General features: G+C 35.8%; 1 protein-coding gene across 1 annotated transcript in view; it reads right to left on the reverse strand.

Moving 5' to 3' along the window:
* Positions 1 to 25,264, reverse strand: part of CDH12 (cadherin 12) — a 583,296-nt gene extending 558,032 nt beyond the window's left edge. Inside the window, exon 1 of the mRNA XM_074897855.1 lies at positions 25,160 to 25,264. The gene's annotated coding sequence lies outside the window, so the exon portion shown is untranslated. The remainder of the gene's footprint in view (positions 1 to 25,159) is intronic.
* Positions 25,265 to 26,872: the final 1,608 nt, after the last annotated feature.

The raw sequence follows: 26,872 nt of genomic DNA on the forward strand, positions 1-26,872 counted from the left end.
AATAATATTGTAACCTTGAGAAAGGACAAAACATTAAATGGGTGAAATCTCAATAGATAACACTCTCTTAATGACTGCTGTCTAACAGAGCAATGTTACCATCCTGAACTGGTTTCATCGCTGTCTGACCAATTTTCATTTTAAAGGCTATTTCATTTACAGTCTGCTGGTGTTTCAAACGTCTTGTTTTTAAAACCATTAAGACACTTCTGTAATTTGGAGTAATTCTTTTATTAATTTACCTTTATTATTATTTGTGCAATGTTTTCATCTTTATATATAATTTCTACCTATTTTAAATCTTTGCTACTGAATCCAACATCTTCATTTTAGTTTCCTGTTGCCTCTTCACAGTATCACATTTTACTATTTTAATTTGTTCACAGAAATTTAGAGATCAGTTATTTTTGTAGATTCTGTATTTTGTCAAGAAAGGTTGGACTGGATGATCCTTGAGGTCCCTTGCAACTTAGTATTCTATGATTTTTATAGCTGTTCCCCACTCACTCAAAATAATTTCCTTCTTTTCAGTACCTTTTTACTCCTTAGCCATTGTGGTACTTCTTCTTTCGTATTTAGACTGTCTTGCCCTGAAAGGGCACCCTCTGAGGCCACTCGGATATGCCAGATGCTCTAGTTGCAAAGCAAGCACTGTAACTGAGGACTTTATGAATTTAAGATCACAGAAAGCTTAGACAGGAAGACAGTACCACAGAGAGTTTATGTGTGACTTCATGATCAGCAAAATAATTCTGTAATTAATGGGGGAGATGGCGGAGGAAGAGTAAAGAAGTAATGTAACCACACAAAGTACTGATGACATATATGGGAAATGATTATTGTTAAGTTAAATTCCACTTAAGAGTATGAATGTTATATTTGGTGAAAGAAAATTAATAAAAATTTACAGACATTTTTTCTGAAACTACTTAGTATTCACACACACATACAAAATTCCAGCTAAGATGCATATATTCATTTTTTACTTAAAGTTGTACAAGAAATGTAAATGTTTGAAAAAAAACAAAGCCATAAAAACCCCTGCCAACTTACTCCTTTCTTTGAAAAAATTTCAAAATACCTTTTTTTAGGGAAGTTTTAATTTTAACAAATCATAGATAACTACATTTTTAAAATTGAAAGCTGAATTTATCTTTACCATAAAAGAAAAAAAAACCATGTACTTGATTGAAATTCTTGCATGTTGCATGAATTCTTCAAACATTCACAGTATGACTTACCTGTGTGAGCTATTCTACATTTCAAGTTCTCCTGTTTCCCAAAATGCTCCAAGTTAGTCATGATGTGGTAGCCTCAGTGTTGGCACACTTATCAAAGTGGAAAACACCCATTTTTACTGTTGCTGCTCTTGAACATTTAGTTGAAGAGACAATTTTTATTCATTTTTAATATAATACTCAACAACATTCTCTAGTGTTATTGCTGTTTATCTGAAAATTAAGTTAATACCGACTTTTATGCTGGTCCTTACTGTATCAGAAAATAATACAGTTTGGTTTGAGCAGGAAAGAGAACCCTTTAGTTGCCCCTTCAGCTAAAACCTGAATACATTCTCTGACACTGAAAAACTGTGTCTGTTTTGTAATTTAGAGTGCTCATGGTCAGATATTTCAGATATAACTAGGGAACTGTCAGTTTATTACATTTCAAATCTGTTTATTTCTATCAAATTTATTTCAGCTTTCATTAAAATAAGAATGAATGCTTTTCTTACACAGTAAAGCGACTTTCAAATAGCATATTTTCTAGCACCATGAAATTATGTGAAATATTAGAGATTTAAAGTGGTGTGATAAACTGTCAGCTGGTCTTCAAATCATATACAAATAATAGATCGGGTTTCGAATGAGACTGACTAAAATTAGGTACTTAAACATCTATTTCAGACATCTAGATTCTGAAGCACTTAGGAAAGATCCAAACTCAATATTTTTGTTTGCTGATACCAGAGCATAATTTCACACCAGCTATAAATTCAGACACTTCATGATGCTTGAAACTAGGACAGCTACTGCCAAGAATCTGCAACAGTGAAAACTTGGTGCAGTTGCTCCAAAACAGTCTTTAATAATTTCTTCAGTTGAGGAAACAATTTGTTCTGCTTTCCTTGCTCATTTTCTTACTCATTACTGGATAAGCCCTTAGCTTCTTTTTTCCTGAGGTCTACCAGGTCACTTGGTCCCTGCCCTATATATGAATACATCTTGAACAATATAAACAACATCAAAAACTAGGAAGTGTTGCTATATGTAGAGGAGAAACTGATAGAGATCTTTTTGAAAGGAGGAGAAGATCATTTATGTTGAAGAAAAGACTGTGGGAAATTTCTACAGAATAGGTCAAAAGAGGAAAATATAAGAAATTGAAAATACCACTGAATAACAATTATATCAAGTGAGTTCTCAGAGTTTGAGTGTCACAAACGAGCAATGTGTACACAGAATAAAGAGTGATACAGAGATGTGGATATAAAACCAGTAACAGAGTTTCACTGCTGATTCCAACATTACACATTTAATAAGCCAAAGCCCAGTGGACTAAGCCTGATCAATGGACATACCATGTACTAGATGCCATTTGAAATTCTCTCACATCTTAGTATGAGTAACAATAAAGTTACATGTATTGCTGTATGAAAAACTGTATGCCAACTGTTGTAGACAGTTCTGTATTTATAATTATCCCTCTTCTTTGGCATCTTTCTAAGGAGAATCTAGGGAAGTGAGATGTGCCACTCCAAGAGGCAGGGACATTCGGGTGTTTTAAGATCTTAAAGAAAGCGTGCACAGACATTGTATCTCACCTTTGTTAGGTCTGTAGGAAAGACAGATTTAAACTGAGCTCAAAAAACTCTTTACATGTTCTCATCCAAGACAGCTTCCCTGCTTTGTGGATTCACTTATTTATTATGGGCGTTATTGTAGGACTAAGTGGATGACCTACCATAACAAGAGAGATAACTCCTTATGCTGGGAACTGCAATATAAAAGCACAGGAAAACACAGTCCTATTTGCTTATCTGATCAAGATTCTTATTCAGTGACGTAAGACTGGGTTTGCTGACATTTGCACTGCCCAAAATTGAAACCTTACTTTCTTAAAACCATCGGGTAATACTACTGAAAAACTAATGCAAATAAACACAGTCATCCAAAATCTTTCAAAGCTATGACTTCTAATAATGCTCAGCTTAAGTGATCATTTAGCAGCAGTTATTTCAAGGTAACTGAAATTCAGGTAAGGTGACCTAATGGATTTTAAAATAACACCTAAAGCTGCGGCGGGGGGACACACACACTTTTAAAGATAACCATTTTCTTCCGATTTTCTAATATCACTGAGCAGTGGTCACATTTATCTGTCCAGTGCAGTGCCATATGTATTTTCATTCTTCTATTCCCAAGTAACAGTATAAAGTACATCATAGCATTATGTCAAATTGAGTACAAGTTCTATTACTTCAGTTTAGCAATCCAGAAATTCTAAACTTTGAAATGCTAAATAACAGGGTAAGCACACATCATCAACAAGGGCCTCGCAAACAACTGGATATTTACCCTGCATATTAACTGCATTCAAGCACTCCTAAATGTGTGACAAAGACAGTCTTAGACATGTAAATCCATACAAGAAATATGATCTGCTTGTGAAGGTGTGTGGTACCAATTAAAATGTGTAAGAAAAGGATTTTATCTAATATATTCCTGCCCAGTAGATAAACAGCAGCTACCAGTTTCTTTTATGCGGCTTTGCTTTCTGACCTGATATTTTTTTTAGGAAAACATTGCTCCAGAAATGGGAGGAATTCTTAATGACTGTGTGGTAAATTGCCTTAAAATGTTTTTATTCTAATTGTTTTACCGTTAGTTCTTGTTAAAACTGGTCATTTTTACCAGAGACAATATTGCACAAATGTAGTGAGTGGATGTGGGCTAAGGTTATTGTTCACAGGAGTAAAATGCATCTTAGTCCTCCCAATAACAAGTTCCATAATAACTAATAATTAAAATCAAAAGAGTCAACATTGCAGATAAAAAAACCTAGCGAGATAATTTAACTGTTAGGATGGCTTGAACACAAAATAAAGATTAAGATAATAAAATACTGACCATTTTCTTCACTTTCCATTTATTCTTCCCACTGAGGCTCAGACCCCCATGTGAGCTAAGGGAATAGGAACTTTTGTAGAAGTAGCACTTTCGCTGTTGGATCATTATGGTATCTACCTGTCTTTATTCCACTGCTGCACTTTCAGGTGTAAGCTTCAAGGGGCATGCAGTCAAATACTCTTTTGAGCATAGCTATGGTACAGTATTTGCTAACTGACGTATTATGCCTGCAGAAGCACCCTCCCAGTTACTCTCTAACTGCTGTACCATCTGTTCTGTTTCATTGCTACCTCTCTTTTTCTCAGTACTTGGTCCCCTGTAGAAAGAATATTATACCAAATATGATAACAAGTATCAGAGAGAGAATTTCAGTTTGCCTACTGCTAATAAAAAGCATACTAACTGCTAATAAAAAGCATACTAAGAAAGTTATTTTAACTACCTGCACATTTGCATGGCAATCATACTGAACTACCTATAAAAGCCATATTCTATTGCACAGAGGATAACCCTCACCTATAAAATAAACAAGTCGGGTAGGATGGAATAAGGAAGGTGATCTTAAATGTATTCCTCACAGAAGAAAGAGATAATGCTTTTTTAGAAGTTAGGATGGCCTAATTAAATCCAACATGTAACAGATGAAGTCAATGTAAAATGGAAACAGAAACCTGTTAGTATGGAAAAGTGATTTTTTGGAGTTAAATACTATAGTAAGAAAGAGAAGGTAGAAATAACTATGACAATGATAGGTACAAAAAAGGTATAAGGAAATATAACACTACCTCTTCTGTGTTCTTCCATTAATTTTTGAATTTACAAAGGTTGATTTTCAGTTGATTTGTCATTGTGACTGATTTATGAGTTCCCTTTCTTGTACATAACAACCACTGTGGCATGTTCTCAGCACCTTTTTGAGCCTTCCTTGTGACCTAATCCACTTTTGCATGACCCCTTACCCAGACAGGCAAAAACCAGCATGAACTGTGGTTGCCTCAGACTATGTGTAAACGGTGGTCAGCAGGCTGCTCTCAACTTTTTTGAACAGGCAAAACAGAACAATCTCCTAGCTGTTGGAAGACCCAGTGAACTGGACTTGGAGATCACATGCTGCCTCTAACTCTATTTTTTTCCCCGCTGTGAGAAAGTAAAATCATGTTAAAGATGCTAGATAATGTCAAACATAATAGGGGAATACATAGATGGATATGCAAAGACAAAATGGATGCATAAATCTAATTTTCTAAGGAATCTAAGCATAGCTTTTTAAGGAACAACACTGATTTCACGGTAGGAATTTGAATTCATTAGGAAAGAAGGTAAAGGCATAAAAATTATACTGAGTTTGTAACCGAGTGCCAGCTTATCACTGTTGTTTAAATTCTTAAGATATTAATGTGTCGGTTATTTCAACAGTAAGATTACTGGATGGTTAGTTTTGTTCTGCAGAGAGCAAATTACATTTCCTTTTCACAGACCAAACTTTTGTTTCAAAACCAAATCTTTTACTTAGTAAGACAGCATGTTCCCAAAACTTTGAAGAAATCGCCAAGTTAGGTCTCCCTAAAAGCGGTGAAAGACATTTATTTCTGAAAGAATACTTAGAACAACACAACATCTGTGGCTCAGAGAACAAAACCAGTGCTCTTTCAGTTTATCAAGACCAGAAGAAGCTACCATGTTTATGCATTTTTTTTACTGTTCAAAGATATTGCGTTGAACTGAAGTTGCTAAAAGGGAAATTATTTTGAGAACTAAAAAGAGAAAATTGTTGAGGCCACTTCTCTACATGTCAGATTCACTATTAACACATTCTTTAGCTTTCAGGACACTGTGAAACCTATGTGGCATCTCTTCTTTCTCTTCACATCAGCCTGTCGTCTTCTCTTGGGCATCCCATCTAGTTAGGGATTAATAGTTTTCACCTAAGTACAAATGCACAGGGAATTGGATAAAAGGACTATCTGACACATCTGTAGACAAGGCCTGCTGTCTTTGTCTCTTCAGCCTTAAGTAAGGCAGCAAATAAAGTGAAATATAATTTAAGGAAATTGGATAAGTGCTTCGAGATGAACAAATAATTATATAGAACACATTACAGACCACACCTTAAGTTAGGGTGTCCATATTACAACTAAAATTCAAGGGAAAGAGTGAGAAACAGGACATCTTAAAACAATAAATTTGCTGTATTTCCAGAAGCACAGATTATATAACAATAAATAATAAAATAAACATATCTGCTTGCTTTATTTAGGGAAGGATAATTCTCTATTAATAAAAAGTAATGGAAGAGTCCAAACCAACATTTCTCCTTCCTTGAAATCATAGGTTCCACATAGGCTCTCACCTGCAGGCACACAGATGTCATCAAACCTGATTTAGGATTCTCCTGACTATGCCAATTTTCAGAAAGAACATGATCTACAAAGTGCATATATATGTGATATGATGTATAACCCCTAAAAATAAATTTTCTAAAGTTATCAATGTTAGGGTTTCTATCCTTTTAGCTCTTATATATCCTGTGTAACTAATATCACTTGTATCCATCCATGTTCATGACATCTTATTGTGTTGCTTTTCTCTTTACCTGCTCCCTGCATTGTGTAAATAATATTTTAAATAAAATCAAGCCACATAAAGAACACAGAGGACCTACTTTCCTTGACACTATGCACATCTATATGGCCTCATGACCCTATCCTGCAGTTTTATTATTCCTAACTGCTTACATGTCTCAAGCTTCCACCTCAGGCTATGAAGCAGCATTTTCAGAACAAGCCAGTGTATATAAGACATGTTAAGTGGCAGCTGGCTCAACTAGATACTTTTTGTTTGGTGCCACGGGGACTCTACTATGTAAAAACTCATAGTCACAAGTTAATCAGCTACAGACTTCTGATTAAACTGAAACTAGACAAAATCTGATTTTCAGCATATGGAAAAATAGTAAGAGTAATTACATTAAGAGTAATTACACCAGATGGAACTATTACAGGGATTTTTACACATTTAATTCAATACAGAGACAAATATATTTTGGAAAATATTTTCCAGCTGTTTTTAAGATATCACCAGTAAATGTATTCTCCTCCTTTCGCTGACTAATGCCTTACGTTTGAACTTACTGTCCACAGGTTTTATCCATATAATCAAATGAAATATTATACAGGTCAAAATATAAACATATTCCATATGATGATCAAGCCACATTCAGAAAATTAGGATCTGGGGAAAAATAAACTGAGGATAGTTTTCCTTGGAAAAAAACTTTCACTGAAGTATCTGCCAGAATGTTCAATTATCAATTTTAAACTTGCCAACTAATTTCTTTGTAGCCTCCATTCCCATAGCCAAGTGTCCAAAACTAGATTCTCCTTCTCCATCTTCCCTATTTAAAAACGTCTTGCTCCATCCTAGATATGTAGCAATACAGTAAACACCATTTATTTGTTCATCTATACAAAGACTCCCTAAACTGAAAACAATGACATGGTCAACCTACCAGAATCATTTGTTAGCTAGGCACAATTAGGTCCAGAATTACTTGGCTGAGGAGGCCACAGACCTCCTTGGAATCCATGTGCTGTGACAGTCACGATCTCAGTGACATGACATGAGTTCCTGTGTGGCTCTGTAGCCTCATTTACAGCCAGGGTTTTTACAGTGTTAGGAGTACAATTGCAGCTAATATGGTTAGCAGTGAAACAGTTAATCCTTTTCCAAGGCTACTGGTTTTCAGTTAACATATTTCCAAGGACACAGGCAGATGGCATCACTTGCAAAGTTATTGTTCTAGTTTGTCATGAGACAGAGCAGCACCTGGAGAGCATTCAAAAGTTACCATCAAACAGCATAAATGCAGAGCCTGTATGTTTGACAAAAATAAGTTAAATACTTCAACAAATAAAATATTGCACATTTTTAAAAGACTGTTGAGATGTCTGAATCTGGAAATTTCAAACACATAAGCTTTCCTTAAACATATTTTGTAAAATCCCTCACTGCAAGTCTTGCCAAGGTCAGACAGGAGGTGCCTGAAGTGAAAAAGTGTAATAAAAATAATTCTGTGTCTTTTAAAAAGCATATCAAGAGTCTAGATAACAGACCATCTTATTTCTCCTATTCTTGTTGCCTAATTCTTTGAGTGCCTCACAGCAACAAAAAATTCTTAGCAAAGTACATCTTCTGTAGTGAAGGAGACATCCTAATACGTAATGCTTTAATAGTCATCTGAATTAAGATTCAGCTTTGCACAATAAAATCCTATCAGAGATTTTGCAGAAATCTGGTTACATTGATTACACATATCTAGGATTTTCCACCTTGCTCCTTTAAAAAAAATTCTCATAGATCAGACAACACCATATGACAATTTTCATGTATTTACAGACAAAGATGTAGAGATATCGGATGTGTCTTCACATCCTCAATTCCGCTGTGCAATGTATTGCTATAAAGTAGAGAAGTAAAAATAGAGATGCAATTAAATAGCAGAGACATCTACTAAGGTACAAATATGATGAAAATGCAGATCACCCCAAAAATATTCCAGGTCTTTTTGTGCTACATAAAGCCTCAGGCTTCTTTCTCTGTATCTGATATATTTGAGAACTATTGTTTGCTACAGATGTGACCCAGCTTTCTTGGACTGAAGCAGAAATCTCCTTTAATCTAATATGGTCGCATTACTGAGCTACATTACCTCTTTTGAATGAGAGAAGGAAGATACAGAAAGACCAGAAGAGGCAGAAATTATTAGAAAAAAACAAAAATATGCAAAAGAAAGAAAAAGCACAATTAAAAAAAAAATAAAAAGCTTAGGGGAAAAAAAGAAAAAAAAGGATAAGGACACTATCAGGATGCTGGGATCACACTCATGCACACATACGCATAGAAGATGCCCTGCACGTCATGGTCAAGCTCTCCCTAAAAAGAATGCAAGAAACAATCTTACTGCAGAAATAAGCAGAGATGAGTACACAATTTTCTGCCATTTTCAGTGATTCCTTGTCAATGACAGAATAGTAAATTAGTCATTTTTACGCACTATTTGAAGCTGTAAGAACCAAAGGTGGCTGTACGTAACTTGCACCTGCTTAATTACAAGGCATAGAATCAAAGGAAATTTAAACGAGTCTGTGGTTTGTTGCTTGAGGCCTCAGTGAGTCATGTAAGCTGCTCCTGTATGCAACTGTATTAGAGAGGTAAGCACTTTTCAATGAATTGGTTATTTTTCAGCCATAACCTCAAGAGTTTTTGCACCATGAGACAGATTCAAGATTTTTACTGGGCCAAGCTATTACTGCAGAAGGTAACACCTCCGAGATTTAGGGAGACCAAGGTTTAAGGTCTCTGCTTGGCCTAATTCAGAACAGAAACCCAATATGCCTCTTAAAGCATGGGTAAGTATTCCACCCACTGGACTACTGAGTCATTTCGAATTTCTGTCTCTACCAACGTTTTAATTTTTAATAAAAATTTAAATAACTTCCTTGGAGAGACTCAGGCTGTAATAGTAGGGAGGTGAAGTTAGTTAGTTATTTAAAATGAAAACTGAGTTAAAGTTTAAATCCCTATTTGCCTTGACTTCATTTTCTTACATCCCAAAAGTATTCCTTAAGCACTGTGCTGACTTCTGCTTTGACATCTTTCTTCCTATCTCTCTTTTCCTTCATCCTGGGCATACAAAACATCAGAACAACAACTAACTCGGACTAATCAGAATTTTCCACCCCTTGCACCACACGCACCTGTCCTTTTTGCCTTCATAGTTATCAAACTCCCATAAACAAATAAATATACTCTTTTCATATGTGCATGAATGTATCACGGGGATATAAGTAAAACTGATGTCACCCTTGCAAGAAAATAGCATGTACATGCACATAATAAGGAAAGTTTACTTTCTCTCTGTCCTGTCTTCTTCCTCTAATATACGTACATTAAAACATAGACCAGGAATACAGATAGTAGAAACACACTACAGACATCACAGCAAAACAAGACTGGTAAAATGTATTTGACTTCAGAAAAAAACCCCACCTACATTAATTTTTATACTCCACATTTAGACTCTGCAAGAAGCTATAACAACCTCAGAGCTGTGTTATTATCACTGTTCATTTGGCCCATTTGATGCATTTTGATGTTAAGCAAAGTATGCAGAATTCATTTACACAAGCAAAAACCAAAATAAATGCATTGGTCTCAGGTGCAGTATTGATCTTCTCTGGTACTCAGAAATAGAATATACACAAATATTGCACATTGAAAAAAAAATGTACTTTGTCATTTCAGAAGAGAAGCATTTCATTTGTTGTAATAAATTACTAATCTGACAGATTGCAGAAAGAGTAATGTTTACAATATTTTAAGGTTCATCTTGTTTCCTTGTTCTTTTGTGCTGCTTTGGCAGTGAGAGATAATCCATGCTTTCCTTTTTATCTGACAGTAATGGCAGTGCAGTAAATTATTTCTGAGGTTATTTTAGCCAATCAGAAACCCTGATTAGTTGTAGTCTAATTAAGAAATAATGAATGGGGAAGTGACAAATTTCCTCTTCCTCATTTATTCTTGTAATTAAATTGCATACTGCGCATCAATCAAATAATCTACATCATTAGAATTTGCAAACTTTTTTTGGAATCCAAGTGTTGCTTTCTTGGCAGGAGCATTTATCAGGTTTTATGGCCAGCTGTCAAGAAATCATAAGGTACAACATTAAGCTATCTATCTGATAAATGTTCTCAAAGAAAGATGGAAAATATCAGCCATAGCTGTTACAAGAATGCTGGAAGAGCGTGCAGTGTTTCCACTAAGTGTAGAAGAGGATCTGAGCTTGATGTTAAGAAAATTATTTAGGTTGTCAGAAGACAACTAAGGACTAAAAATTCTCCCAAGCTCTTAAACTTCTACAATTTAGTTTGTGGTGTCATTTGTCCTTCTGTAAGTCCTGATCTGGAGTAAAGAAGTGATAGAATAAATTGAGTGCTTGAATAAATAGAGGTGAAAATCTCTATAAAGAAGATGGATAAACACAGCTTTCCACATTATTAAGTTCACAAGCAACAGATAAAACATACTTTGGGGGCTTAAATCTTATGCACAAAATGTGGAGTTAGGAAGTAATAAGACAGTTTAGGAATGTTCAAAACAGAGGGTTTTACTTTTGAAAACTTTCAGCTTTTCAGAGAAAAAAAAAAATATTATAAAATAGGATTTTAACCAAAATGCTCAGTTGGAATATTTCCTTGATGTCATATGATCTGGAGAGTACAAGATATAGAAAGTCTTCCTCTTGTTTTAACGAGACTTCTACCTGCCCCTATTTACTGTATTGCCCATGCTGTTACACAGACCAACACTTTCCTTAGTGAATGAGACTGTGAAGGACATGAAGCAGTATGTGGGGGGAAATGCAAACAGTGTTTCTGTCTTTCATTGAGAAGGAACACGTGAGGCAACAATTTAAACACCATGCAACCTTTCTGACGTAAATGTTTTCCAATTTCATGTGTTTGTCTGGGGAATATTTTGACTATTGATTTATTTATTTTACATTTTCCATCATAAAAGCAAATTCTGTTTGCAAAACATTTTCTTCATCTGAAAAACAAATTCTCACTAGTAAAATACTTCCATCAGGAAGGTTTTGACCAGGGCTTGTACAGCTCATCTTGAAGCTGACAAAACTGACTCATTCTCAGTAATTCACAACACCTCTCTTTCAGTTCCCTATCTGTGAAAGGTGGACACTCACATCCGTAAGTTTATTTAGTATGATTAGCTAACAGTCAAGCCTTTCTGGTTTTATGTTTTCAATTTCCTTTTTTTTAATAAGTATCTCATGCCAACAGTTATTGCAGGAGGATAAAAAAATACCTACGATTTTCAAATATATAAATTGTCACATACAACATGGATGTACAGGGCATTAGGACAAGCTGCTTAGTGTCAAAAATAAGCCGATCCACATAAATTAATTTATATTACCTACAGCATTAGGTGCTGACTAGCCTCTCACATAAATAAATAAGTGGAGTGAAATGATATAGTGGCAACAATCATCAGAAAACCACTACTGTTACCGAAATAAGGCAATTTTTTTCTCTCTTATCCCTTCCCTTTACTAAGATACCATGGTACCATGTTTTTCTTGGAATTCTTAAATTGTATCTGAGGCAGAAATAAACATTGTCCTTGTAATTTGAAATGAATTGGACAAGAAAGCCCCATCTTAAAATTCTAAAATAAGTTAACAAAAATTTGAAAACTCTTTTCTTCATAGAAGAAAAAGTACATGATATAAAGTAAACTCCAGGAGAAGCTGTGAGAGGAAGATCAGATGTTCTGTCTTACAGTAGATCTAATGACCTTCTTAACACGTGGGGTAAGTTTACATGTCTATGGGTATTTAGGTAAGACATAGGCAAGAGATATTTGATAGTTTCCAAAGTAAAAGCTTTGCACATTTCATTTGACATAAAAAGAGTAATTTCTTGCTTTGTATTGCTTCTCATCAAGGTTCAGTCTATGTGATGACTTAACAAATCCTCAAGAAAACCCGAGCACTTAGCTCCTACTTGAAAATTAGAACGCAACAGAAGGAAGTTATGGCCCTAAATTCTTCTGAGGATCATCTTTTTCCATTTAAAAATATCAAGAAATGAACAAGAACCCTAACTCTATCTTCTCAAAGATGATAAAAAGAATACTGACTTAAGTATGTATTCTCACCACATATTTTCTCATAGCAAATAAATAAAATAGCTCACAAATTCCTATGTAGCTATTTTGTCATGGTGACATTTACAATTTCTTCTTTCTAGGGATGGATTCCATTAGTCTATATGAAAAATAAAAACAGAACCAAAGAATTCTTTCAAGCTATCTTTTCCACTGCAGTTTTTAACATAAAGAAAATGACATAGTAATATAGATATGCCACATTATATTTACATATTGAAGATAAAGATAAAAATAAAAACAAAATAGAAAAATTCCCATGCTTTTGCATTATACCTGCCACACAACTTAACCTACAATTATCAGCATTAAGACAAACTTCAAAACGTTAAAATGTTAAGCCTTTATGTTTCATTACAAAAATTACTCTGCTGTAAAATTGCTAGGTAATAGTTACAACTATGGTTACGGTTTGAATGACAATCTTTGCTTTGCTTGCAAAAAATGCCCATCGTTCACATGTTCCCTGGTATTAGTCTGCAGAGTTTGAAAGATGGGCCGTTGTATTCAGAATATGAACTAATTCTGAATGTTTCTTACATACAATCAAAACATCAGAATTTTTTGTACATTTATCACCAGAAATGGGAGCTGGGAAGGAAGGAGCAACACCTTGGATTTTGGTCTTTGCAAATGGTGAGTTTGAATATCTTTTTAAATTTCAGTAATCCCTATATGCTTAAGGGGGAAAAACACTTGAGAGAAATAAAATTGCATGACTTTAAGCTCCCAAACACAAGAATACCATATTGATCCTCAAGAATCATTATACTGTTGATGCAAGGGGAGGGAAAGGGAAGAAAATCTTTCTCTTAATGCTTCAGACAGCTATCACAAGGGACTTCCAAGTCCTAAATTTGCTGCAACTCTCAGTAAATTAAAATATGCATAACTTTTCAGAGTTTTAGCATAGTAAACATTTCAAAAGTCATTTTTCACTATTGCACTGTGAGTATATACCACCAAGCAGCTGGGAAATCTAATTTAGGTTTGAAATCTGCTTACAGTTTTGAGATCCTTGGCACTATTTCTGGGAAGGTCTTTGTATAATGTTTTTAAAGCAGAATAAAAATGTTATATAATGAGAGCCAAATCTATTGTAAGGTAATGAAATGGCTTTACTCATTTATTATGTGTCCATCTTTTTCCCTTATTCCATGCCCAGCAGGTCAACACAGCAATATTATTTTAACCCCATAAATTCTATTTCTAATGTCTGATTTAAGCAATCACTCCTCTGTATAGTATTTCAACTATTTAGGAAATGTAGTTTTTATGTTTGAGTGGGTGAGAAAATAAGTTGAAGGAGTTAAAAAAAGCATATTTTAAAATATTTAATCAGTACTTGACACTGTTGACTGAGGTTGTATTTGTCATTGTCTAGAAGCAGAAAAAGTGTAAAAACCAATGTTAACAGGTGCTTTCCATCTGGGATTTTCTCTATGAGTGTCTTTCCTTAGAATAGTGTTGTTGAACCATGTGCAACTATTCTCTCCTTATGACAGAAGCTGTAGGAGAATCTTTGACTTCAGCTACAACAAAACTAATTCACTTGAACAGCATTATTTCTTACAACAATCTCTTCTTTATCTAGCTTGCATGTGCAGATGGTAGCAAAGAAGTTCATTTTTCATATTTCCCTAGGTCTTAGATCTTTGTATGAGAAAATATAAGGAAACTATTATTCTGCCCACTCATGTTTTAGCTGTAGTATATATAACTAGAAGTGGTTTATGTTTAGAAAGGTTTAGTGTTAGTAAGGTTTATGAAAGTTTTACTGGAGGCATTTAGCAAGATTCAGTGTTTGTCAGCAGCTGGACCAGTGAGCAGCCTGATGGTCATTGAGTATAAATGCAGTGGTTGGCAAGAAAAAACAGATCATCCCAACAAAAGAGAAATAAAAATAAACCTTAAGAGCATTTTGCAAGCATTTACAATTCAAAATTCCACTTCTTATCCTATCAATTAGATTGTTTTGAACTGCTGTGCCTAAATAAGGACAATCTTTCAGAGCAAATGACAGTGTTGCAGTCCTGGAAAACGAAATTACTGTTGGTACTTGCAGTGTATTCACAACTAGAAAATATACCCTTCTCAGTGTGGCTACCAGACTGAATCTGTCCTGTGTGATAACTACAGTCAGTACAAAAGTATTGATATGTTTTCTTCCTGTTGGAAATTGCTCCATCTTCATGTTAGATACTGAAGCAGGGAAAAAAAAAAAAAAAAAAAAAAGAAAAGATCATAAGGCACTCGACTTGCAAATAATCTCTCACAGCAGGTCAGGGTCAGCTAACTTTCCTCACAAAAAAAAAAAAAAGAAAAAAGCAAAAGACAGAGAGAGACAGATCTGATTTCTCCTAATGTCCAGCCCGTCTGCTCAGCCAGATGGCCAATTGAATCACAAGAGGAAGGTGTCACAGTCACAGACAAACCTGAGCCTTTCCTGCTTTATCATACTCTAGCCAAAAATAATAATTCAACAGCAGCCAACAGAACCCTAAAGGCTTTGTGTACTAGCATGCTGAGCTTTCCTGTAATCACTGCGATATCTCCAGGAGCAAGGGGTGGCATGAATCATTATTTGGATGTGATAACATGACCCATACAAACATTAGGGGATAATGGGCAAGTCTGCACTCTGCAAATCGAATCACACCATGATCCATCATTAACCTAAGTGAGCTATTGCTTTATTGAAGTAGCCCTGTAAATGAATAGGTCACAGTCTATTTAAAAGCTGAGAGATTTGTTAATGCTCCAAGGACTTATATTCTATTAGAACATACAGCCTGAGTATAACTGAGATTTTAAGTATGATCTTAAAGGATAGGTAGGAAAGAAGGGAAAACATAAGATTTAGACAAGAATAATATTAGAACGTTCCATTGAAACATAGTTTTTTTATATGTGTCTCAATTTAAATTTTGTCTTAAAGAGGAAGAAAATAACAACTAATTTCAACAAGTTTTATTCTTCACAAACTTTTATAATGTAAGGAGTTAAGACTTGAATTAATAAATAATAAAGAATTAATGCATGTCCAGTTAATCTGAATCAGCATTACAAGGCAAATTAACGTTGCCCTTCAGAAAAGAGCTTCAGAACACATCTTAGGAGGTTTTCAACATTAAGCCATTTAATTGTTATTTTAGGAACTCTGGATTTTGCATAGACATAAGTTCAGGTGTTAATACGAGTTCTTTACTGTTCAGTTTAGATAACGGGACTGAGCTTCAGAACCATTTAAGACAAACCTGTCAAAGATTTCCCCTCCTTTTTACTGCATTCTGGCAGCTTTACTTAATTGTGGATACAAGAAAGAATTATGGACACCATCCTTTGAGACTGCTGAATCATAAATGAAGAAAGAATTATTTTCCTTCTAAATTTTCTTGAAATAAAGTTTAAATCAAGAATTATTTCTTTGCCAAAAACCATGGTTTTCTTTTTGTTTTTACAGCCATAAATTATAGCAATTTTTTGCAAAAAGGGGAGTCAAATTAGTCTATCAAGCAAATCAGTATACAGTAGCTAACCAGTTTTGCCTGACAAAGGCAGTAATGGTCTTAGCAGTTGAGAGGAAGACTTCTTCTCTAGGAACTGTATGGGTAATCTGGGAGGAGTGCATGCAGCAGAACTTGCTAAATAGTGGAGAAACTGGTAATCCTAACACCTGAAAGCACTTTCATTTGCTTCCAGGAAGGACAGATTATTTGCTTCCACTTTCTTCACTTTCGCCTTGAAAAATTAAAAAATATCTATGACTACTTCCCATGTGATTCTGCTATCTGAGTATCCTTAAGATGTTTTAAGGGAGTCTCTCGAATTTCTTGAGAATTCCAGGGCACCCACACAGAATAACTTTGATTACATTTCTAAAGGTGTTCCAGAATAAATTACTAAATATTACTATACATGCTGTTTTGCTAATTTCTTTGTTGGGGCATACTTCACTTCTGATATGCTCAAATTATATATTCATCTCCTTCATACTTTCCCAGACCCTCTGAGACTTTTACCTACTGGACTGAAATTCACTACAGCATACTGCTTTTACTGACAAGAGCCTGAGTATAAGGGTAGTCTTCCCCCCCACCCTGTAGTCACAGCTTCAAGAAGGACATTCACATTCATGTTTAAACAACTCAGTTCTCTCTACAGCTTTGGGAACTAAATCCAGTGAAATACGTTTCCTGTGCATAATAACAAAGTCCCCAAGAACCACATACAGCTTTTGCTGAATGTTAGACACCTGAGCAAACTACTGTATCAGACGCTTCTATAACTTGGAAGTCTGTCTTACATTTGTATTTCTGGAAAGTACCTGATGATCTAATATGATTTTTTCCAAAATTTAAATAGTATACCAGCTTTTATAAGTAGAAGTTTTTTACCCCTAAACAGTTAGGATTGCGTACAGGCCACTGACAAGTTCTTCCTGATTTCTGTTTGATGTAGTAATTGAATAAAAATGCATTTTCTCAGTGTAAGGAGGCAACTGATACATTAGAGAAGAGCATAAAGAAATCAACACAACTGCTTAAAACAAAGACATGCAAGACAAAAAAGCTCTGATCATCTGTGTCTGCCACAGCCAAGCAAATGACACTGATACTTGTTCTTTTGAGTTACACACTGCAGTTCGTGAGAGTACCCAGTTTTCATGTGTTAGCAGATCTCAACTAGTTTAATAGGTAAAAACCTAGTTTTCAGGCCACAAAGACACAATCTGAAAGACTTTTGAAGTTTCACATGGTAAAATGCATCCTTATTAAGCAGTATGTCGTTGGATGTGTCTGCCTTTTAACACAGAAAGATACTTGACACACCTTCCAGAAACAGCTGTTGGAAAAATATAGGCACTCTCCTACATGTATCTTCAGTCTACTGTAGGTGGCTGCTGTAGGTCTTATGCACGAGAGTGAGATATCCCTTTCCGTGAATGCATGAAGTCCTTGACACATCATGTGCTTTTGAGTCACACAGTAGCCATCTTTAGATGCACTTACAGACTTGCTTTCTCATTCATCTGTATGCTTGTGTATGAAAATTCATCTTCCGACAGTGGGCCAAAAGTACAGCTTTAGGCCTGAAGTAGGTTACCTAATGATTATGAGTAGTTAGAGAAAGAAATTACATGATAGGAAGGTCAAATCTTTGACCCAAAATATAGGTTATAAATTAGGAAAGGGGAAAGACAGGTGATAAGAACGTGGCAGGCTGGTATGAAACAAATCACCCAAGGCCATGCGTTACACCTTAGGTGAATCTTCATTAAGTTTACATGTTGCTATTAATTAGTGCTTAATTAATTCTTCATTTTTCTATATCAGCCCAATCAAGTGCAGATGTCAGACAGCAAAAATTTCACTGGAGAATCTGTTCTGACTAAGTCTGACACCTGAAGGAAGACAGTTAAGAGTCAGACCATTCTGATGTCTGTTGGTCCATTTCCAAGGAAATCCACAGTGCAGTTTCATGGCTTCCCTAAATTGTACTAACTGCAGCTCCCACAGGGAGCTTTACCAGCTAGCATGTAATGAGCAGGACAGCAACATGGTAGCCACACTCTGCCTGGCCAAATGCCTGCTATCTGCCAATAACAGAGCACTAGTCTCTTTGTGACTGAGAGACTCTCCAATCAAGGTTAAGCCAGCTTTATTCCTGCTCTGTGCTCCCAAAGAGGCTAGGATCAACCAAAACTGAAGCCAGTTGCTACAGGAATAAATAATTGCTGCTGGAATGCAACATGAAAGATGCTGATGAATCAAGCCTGTCTTGGTGGTTCATAGAGCTGTCTCTTCAGTGAATCACGCAGCTTTATTTCTCTGACAAAGACAGAACCAGGGCTATTTCCATCAATGCCAGGAAAGTTGAAACAGAGGTTTTATTTAACTTTATCTAGGTTTAATTTCTCTTTTTCTAGCTAAGTATTTTTGTGGTGGTTTGACCTTGGCTAAATGCCCAGTACCCACCAAGTCGCTCTATCACTTCCCTCCTTTCCCCTTGTTTTCTCAACAGGGCAAAGAGGGGAAAAAAAATAAGATAGACCAACCCTTGTGGGTAAAACAAAAGCAGTTTTAATGTAAGCAAAGTGAAGCAAAGATCCGCGCACGGAAGCAAAAAAAAGGAAACAGATTTATTGTCTACGTCCCATGAAGAGGCGCTGTGGGGCCTTCTCAGGAATCAGGGCTCCCATACGCGTAGTGGTTGCCTCGGAGGACCAAGGGTGACCCCACCCCCTTCCTCATTTCTCCCAGCTTTATACTAAGCAGACGTCATACGGTATGGAATATCCCTTTGGTCGGTTTGGGTCAGATGTCCTGGTTGTGTCCCCTCCCAAGATCTTGCCCACCCCGTCCCACTGGGAGAAATGTCGGAAAGCGCCTTGGTGCTGTGTAAGCACTGCTCAGCAGCAGCCACAACACCAGGGTGCTACCAACACCCTGCCAGCTCCCAGCATAAACCACAGCACCGTGAGGGCTGCTATAGGGGAAAACCGATTCCAGTTCAGCCAGACCCAGTACAATTTTAAACCAAGAATGGATTCCAGTACTATCACTTCCCTATCTATCATCATTATTTTTTAAGTTTAATCCATCAGACTCATTCTCCATGAGACTAATTTTGTTATTTTAAACTGTTTACCTTTAGCTGAAGCAAATTTTAAGGTTCATCTCTAATTGCTCAGAAGTCCCACTCTATTTCATGTCAAAGTTTTCAGTGGTTTGTCAGACATAATGTACAAAACAGAACTGAAAAAGAGACTACTTCTGTGAGTGAAAGAGTTGCATAGTCTGCCACTACCAGAGGACAGATGCTTGGTAAAAATCTGTCATTTGTTAAGTGACAGTGGGAACTAAAAGACAAGTGCAATAGAAGCATCTACTTTGAAGGTGTGGTCAGAGCACCTCAAAACTCAGCTTATAAATAGATTCTTACTATCTACAGCAAAATTTATGTACTGAGACAAAGCAGATAAATGATGTAAAGTGAAAAATTAAGCAAAATATTTGTTACAATATTTCAAAAAAGTATATAGCTATAAAACGCTATAAAAAGTTCACTTGATCTGTCAGGGAAATGCAACCCTTTTCTGGTGTTTAGAAAAGCAGCTATTTTAGAGTCCCTCACAATGTATTTCACTGGATTAGAGAAAACAAATCAGTCCGGGTAAAACAATAAAGAACAATGAAATTAGGAAAGAGGATGCAATAAAACAAAGTACCCAAGACAGTATATTTTACCCCTGTTTTATTCGGTAACAACGTAGGCTCTTCAGCAATGAGAGATGATTAATATCTTGTAGTATGTTTCAGGAAAAAAAGGCTACTTTCTTTAGCAGAGAGCTTCTTAAAACTATGCTGGTATAATACGGAAATTCTCTCTTATTATTAGGCACTCTTAAGTGACACCCTAAACAGAGGACAGACTTAACCAGCTTTCTCAAATTGAGGTCTCTGAAGAGCAACTTGTATTAACAAGGGATGATGGAATCTGTAATCCTTTACCCTAGTTTTTAACTTTAAAAATATGCCATCGAGTTAAGTCTGTGGAATCTGACAGCATCACAATGCAAAATAATGAACCTGTGAAAATACACCCCAACATTACTTCCACTACTATGACATGAACAGTTATAAATATCATACAACTCCTAACTGTAGGCCATAGGAGTGAATATACTGAGACAAATTAATGTACCACAGCAGAGCCTAGCCCTCTCTGCCCATCAAAGACTTTTAGGAAAGCAAAATCTAGAGTGGAAAAAAGGAGGGGCCATCTTTCATATAAAATGTTATATTCCAGTCCCTTTAGTGAACAGTCAGTTGCTTAAGAAAAAGGAAAAATCACATCTTTTTCATGACATAGTGTTATAAAACATAACACTTCAGACAACATCCCTTCTTAGTAGCATTTGTCTATTAAGTCTGTTGCCACCATGCACCATGATTCATTTCTTTGTGATACCTTAAAACTCGATAAGTGCTATAGAAACTCAACTTCTGTACACCTTTCAGAAATGTCTCATAAAAATGTCTCCATTTAAAGGGTATGTATAAACACACCCAAATGTGTATACATACAAATGCTTTAAGTGGAGGCATTTTTATGAGTCATTTAAAAGCAGAATAGTAATTGGCTTCATATAACAATTTTCACATTCAAGATCCCTCAAAGTGCTTTGCAAATGAATAGCCTGGAAACCAACCAATATACTGATGCTTAAGGTAAATACATATGATTTGAAGCGAAGCAGATAAATGCAGAGGTATTACAGTTTCTTCTCTTAACACATTAATAGAAACGCCATGGTTAAATTAAGAAAAAAAATCAAAGACACTATGGAATCTGCATTAATTTGTTCTTGCTCTGTGTTTCTCACCTGCCTCTTCTTATTAACATTCTTTATTTTACAGGTTCACACATCAGCTGTCAGAAATGAATGACAATGTGGAAATGAGATTAAAATGTGGTTGTTATACTGATATTTTTTCAATATGCTGCTATTTTATTGTTTAGAACAATATAATTTAGATCATGTAGAAGTTTCTTCAGGTATTTACACTAAAATATAACTGACCATGTTTCCTTTCCAGACTTTCACAAGATGATGACAGTTCTGCAGGAGTTATTCAACAATTTTTTTTATCTTTGCTTTTTTATTTATAGTTTATAGTTCAGTACATACACACGCACACACATATCCCTGTTGGTCAATATTACGAAAAATATTCAGAAAACAATTTGGTATTCCAAAAAGAAGGAAATAGAATTGTTTAATAGAAATGCATATAAGTGATTATTTTTCAGAACCTCATGACTGAATTGGACAACTGTGGTAACAATCAAAATGCAAGCTGTAGTTGTACAAAGACTTCACAATATACTCACATCTATACTATTAACTATGTTGTATGATATTAAAGTATAAATAGAGGCAAAGCTTTTAATACTGTTACATAAAAGTTGATATATAATGTTAGAATCAGAAGTAGAATACATGACCAAGATACAGCTTAAAGTAAATATATCCAAACTTAAAACATATTACGTTTCTTTTTTTGGTAACAGTTTCACATAATTATATCTAGAAAATAAGAATACAGATGTAAAGATTATATGTACTATCATATGATCTTTAAAAGCATAAACAATATATTCAAGAGAAAAAGGTATGATTTCCCTCTGGGCAGACACTGTCATCTTCAGAGTGACATATGAGCAGAAATTCTTTTTATATACGCTCCTCAAGAAAGTGGATATTCATGATCAGTTATGCCTAATGAGAAAAATGTGTTCCAAATAACCTTTGTTCTTTTATTTTCAGAGTCAGTTAACACATAGGAAACTATGAGTGATGAATCAGTTTTGTAGTAGAGTGTATGATAAGAAAAGCCCCACTCTCTACCAATGAGAACGCTGCACGTACTTCTGTGGCTGTATGTACAGAAGATACAAGTCTGTGCATCCACTCACTTGCCTATGTGTTTCATTACATGAAAACTGTGCCAGTTTTTACCCTGACTTTATCCTCTCTGTTTTACTCTAACACTTTACATTGCATGTGCACATCTGAATAATTTAGAAAGGTTAATATGGGACTAATAGATCCTATGAGCACATTAAAGAATTTACCTGAGCTCTGGATGATTATACGAATATTTGAAAAATCTGATAATGATGTTTTGCACAGTTACATATAACATACCCACTTCTCTAATTCTGTGATAATCATTTACTTAAACACAACTTCTTAACCTTTTATAAAGCATTTCTAACCATACCTTTAACAGTGTGATAGTAATATCCAGATAAAAGCAATAAAGACAGAAACATCACACAATTTTCATATTACACAGGTGTCAATAATCTCTAAAACATTCTTATACAGAAAAGTATTTAAAATAATTTGAATAGTAGAAAAGCTGTCAGCCTAAAAATTACTTAAGGAAGAGCAATTTAGGAATTTGCTAGCCTACAAAATTTTTAAATCATCTCAAGCAGTACGATTGAACTAATGGGTTATTTAAAGTTGAAAGGAGGCAAAATAAGCATTTGCTTCCCTTCCGAATACTGATTACTAGTCATCTTTTTCTTCAGAAGAACAAAACTCCAACTGATGGCTGCAAAATGAGAAACTGCATATAGCAAGACAACCAAAACATTTATATTTGCCATTCTGTTCTCTATTCTATATTGTATGTCACTGCAACTGAAGTACTATTTCTTCTTGAATATTTGGGAAAAAAATAAATACAAAGTATCAAAGGTTTCAAGGGAATCCTGTCTATGTATTGTGAATAGAAAGGAAATTATGGGAGAGATCGTACTATCTCTATCTAGTATACCATTCAACACTGTAGGTTAACAAATACCTGACATTCAGAACAGTTGGGGAGGGAATGGGTGGCAGCAAATTAATCCAAATAAAGTAATCTTCAGGAAAAATGGCATAACTGTGATAAACGTAAGAAAAACTAATAAATTACTTTTTAAGAAAGCAATTTCAAACTAGAGCATTTTGTTTCTTGGTTCCCCAAAAGAGAGTCTGTTTTCCCTACCATCTCTAACAGGGACCCCAACCTCAGCAAAGAGCAACATTAGGTAACTAGTTTCATCAGAGTCGGAAGCGTTTGGTCTGCGTGCTAATATGTTCTGGAGCACTCAAATCAGTTCAGCAATTAACTGCTTAAGACTTCTGCAATGTAACCATCTGGCTTTCAGATCTGGGGAAATATTTTGTAAGAAGCCTTGAAACCTCTTAAAAACGTGCTGTGATCAATGAAAGGTCTAACAAGATATTCAGAGCACTGAAATAAAGACATCCTCACCAATCTGTGAATTTCCTAAAAGCATGGTTTCATGGAAACGTTTTAATCCTGATTTATTTTGTATCTGAAATGCAATCATATACACAGCAAAAGGTACATTATAAGACCTACATAGTATTCCTGAATTGTTAGGCTTTTTTGAACTTCAAAATAAGGAAAAAATGCCAGTAACCTCAACTGTTCATTGATGCTATCCGGTAATAAAATAGCCTGCCTTCCTATTTACCTCTACATAGATATTTGCAGATACAGAAAAAAATAGTTAAATGTCACTCAATACACACAGAAATTATCACAAAGTCTATCATGACCATAGTGTGCTTTGAAAGGAATCATTAAAATACAAGAAACATGTATCCTTCTTAATCTAGACTAAATATTTCAAATTGAAATAACAAAGCCAGAAAGTCATTTACATTAAAAAAACTATGCAAAATATTTATCAAGATAAGTACCTTCACACATCTCTCTTATAGCCACACTTGCAACATGATTTATAACTGAGGACTAAACTCACCATTAAAATGTTTGCATGAAGATTATGTATGTTCTATTGCTAATCACATGACTAATTTGTAGAAGATCAATTGGAAACATTACAATAATAAATCACGTCTCGCATTTGAAAATCTGTATGTCAGTGCTAAATTTTGTTTCTCACCATTAAATTATTTCTGCAGTGCCTGTTTTTGTGCTTTTTGGGGGGGGTGTTTTTTTTTTTTAAGGGAGGAGGCTGTTCAGATGCTTTCAAAGTTGCCTCAAGTCGAATTCCCATTCCTTACCTTCTTTCTTTTAATTGAACCTTATCACTTTAAAGGTCAATGCTGCAGAAATTCCCCCCCCCCCCCCCTTTCCCTCACACACACACACACAAAAGACTTGAGTGCTTAAAAAAAGAAGAAAGGGGGGAAAAAAAAAAAAAAAAAGACATAAAATATGTCAAATACATTTTCAGTCTCACAAGTTTCACACCATCACTTATTTATTTTCCCTTTCAACTGAAATAAGTCTCCAATTTGGCACGATGTATTTTCTTTTTTATCAGCACTGATCTTACACATCACCACCAAATTACTTGCACCCATACCTATGTGTTTCAGAGCCACTGCCCGACCTGGTGGAGGGCTGGACGCCTGCAAAGAGGGAAGGGAACGGTGCAGCTCATTCCTCTCCCTTCACTGCCCCCTCTTCCTTTAGGCACTGCGGACTTGCACACTTTGTTTAGAACTTAGGGAAGTTTTGCGATTCCAAACCGGGATAAGCAGGCAATACAGGCTGCTAATCCACGCGGCCAGATTTCTCGCGTGTGCCCCTGCGGCTCCTCCGTGGAACCAGCGTCCTTTTGTGCAGCGTTTCAGGGTCCCCCCCACACGACGGCCCCAGCCTCCGCGGTGCAATCCCAATTTCTCCTCCTCCCCTCCCCAGAAAAAGCAGCCTTACCTGCTACATGAAGCTGCAGCAGCACCAGCAAGATCAGCAGCAGCAGCATGCACAGCAGCAATACCTCTTTCTCTGGATCACTGTAGCAACAAACTGCCCTTTCTCGTGTTCCCCTTCATTCACAAAGGATCTCACAGGCAGGCAAGACAGGTAGAAACCACTTTCTTACTGGAAGAGGTTCGCTCCCTTCTCAGAAACGACTGAATCCCTCTCTGTGGTTCTCTACACATTTACCCTTCAGATCAATACTGCTCTTCAGCAGCAGCTTGAGCTCAACTGCAGCTGATAGAGACTAGCCAATTGGTATTGAGGATTCCCTTTCTGTAACCCCCTCCCACAAAAATACACAGTGTGCATTTGAAATTTTATTAGTTGTGAAAAGTAGTTTTAACCCTTTGCTTGAAAACCACCCTATGCTTTTGGATCTCCAGATAAGCTCTCATTTTCTTTTTTTCATTAAGAAAATCACTGATTGACCAAAATATCCCCACCTGGACTCTTTAAAGCTGGGTAACATTCAGTGAGAAAACTAAAATACCTCCAACTGCAATCAACTGACTGGGAGGATAATATGTTTGCCATCTAGCAGATATAGCACATGACAGAACCAAACAAAAAACCTCAGAGAAACTGCATTGCAATCTTTCATCCAGATATCATCATCATTTTTTTTTTCCCACAGTCTCCCTATATTTCTGACTACAAAGCACATCTGAACTACAATCAAACAAGAAAAAAATAACTTAAATTGTGGCATACACAGTCATAATAACATGCCTAGAGAAAAGAGGTTTTTCTTTTGGTTAGTGCTGAAATTTATTTAATGGATAAGACTTTTTCATTTCACCAAAGATGTTGAATGCTTTACACTTAAAGAAATTACTTTTAGACTCTCATAGTGTATATACCACCTTCTTGTTTCTTTCTTGGTGTTTTTTGTCACCAGGCAAAAATTGTTGTAAAATGGGTTAAGTGTGAGAGCCTGGTTTTCTTGCTTTAAAGCAAAAGGTATGCTACATGAATTACTGCAAAATAAAACATTTTAAAAAGATTTACATTAAATTTGAACAAACAAACTTGATAAAACATACAAACACATAGGCAAATCTGACATATAACCTTAACGCTGCCCCCTCAGCATAGACAATGTAATCTTCATAACATTTCAGTATCCTAAAGTTTGTACTTGCAAATTAGATAGCCTGCCTAGTAAAAACACACTTAGATTTCCTCAATTTAGCTGATAAGAGTGCAGTGCTATATATAACATAATACTCAGTTGACAGAGACAGGCAAATGAATTACAGATGCATGCATGGATTTTAAAGCAGCAGGCAGCTGCTTCCAATAAGGAAACAGGACTGACTGCACCATGAAACACAAAGCAGGGATCACACAGTAGATGAAGTCTTCCTCTTAGTCCACTCATCTTCCCGTGGCCAAAGCTGAAAATAAGTACCTCCTTCTGCATTACAAAGACACAGTTCAAAAAGATTTGGCTTCTGGCTCATGGGCCATTTCTAGCCTGTTGGGATAATTCATATGACCTGTACACTTAGTTTCAGCAGCCCTCTTTTCCAAAAGTAATTTGTGGAAGAGGGAATGGTGTACAGGGCTGTTCTGGCAGTGGCTCCAAGACAGTTTTGAGTTCCCTGACTCCCAGGAAATTGCTTCCTCAATGTGATACCAGTTCTGAGTATGGTACCTCCAACA

This window comes from Athene noctua, chromosome 2, assembly GCF_965140245.1.
Source record: "Athene noctua chromosome 2, bAthNoc1.hap1.1, whole genome shotgun sequence".
NCBI classification, from domain to species: Eukaryota; Metazoa; Chordata; class Aves; order Strigiformes; family Strigidae; genus Athene; species Athene noctua.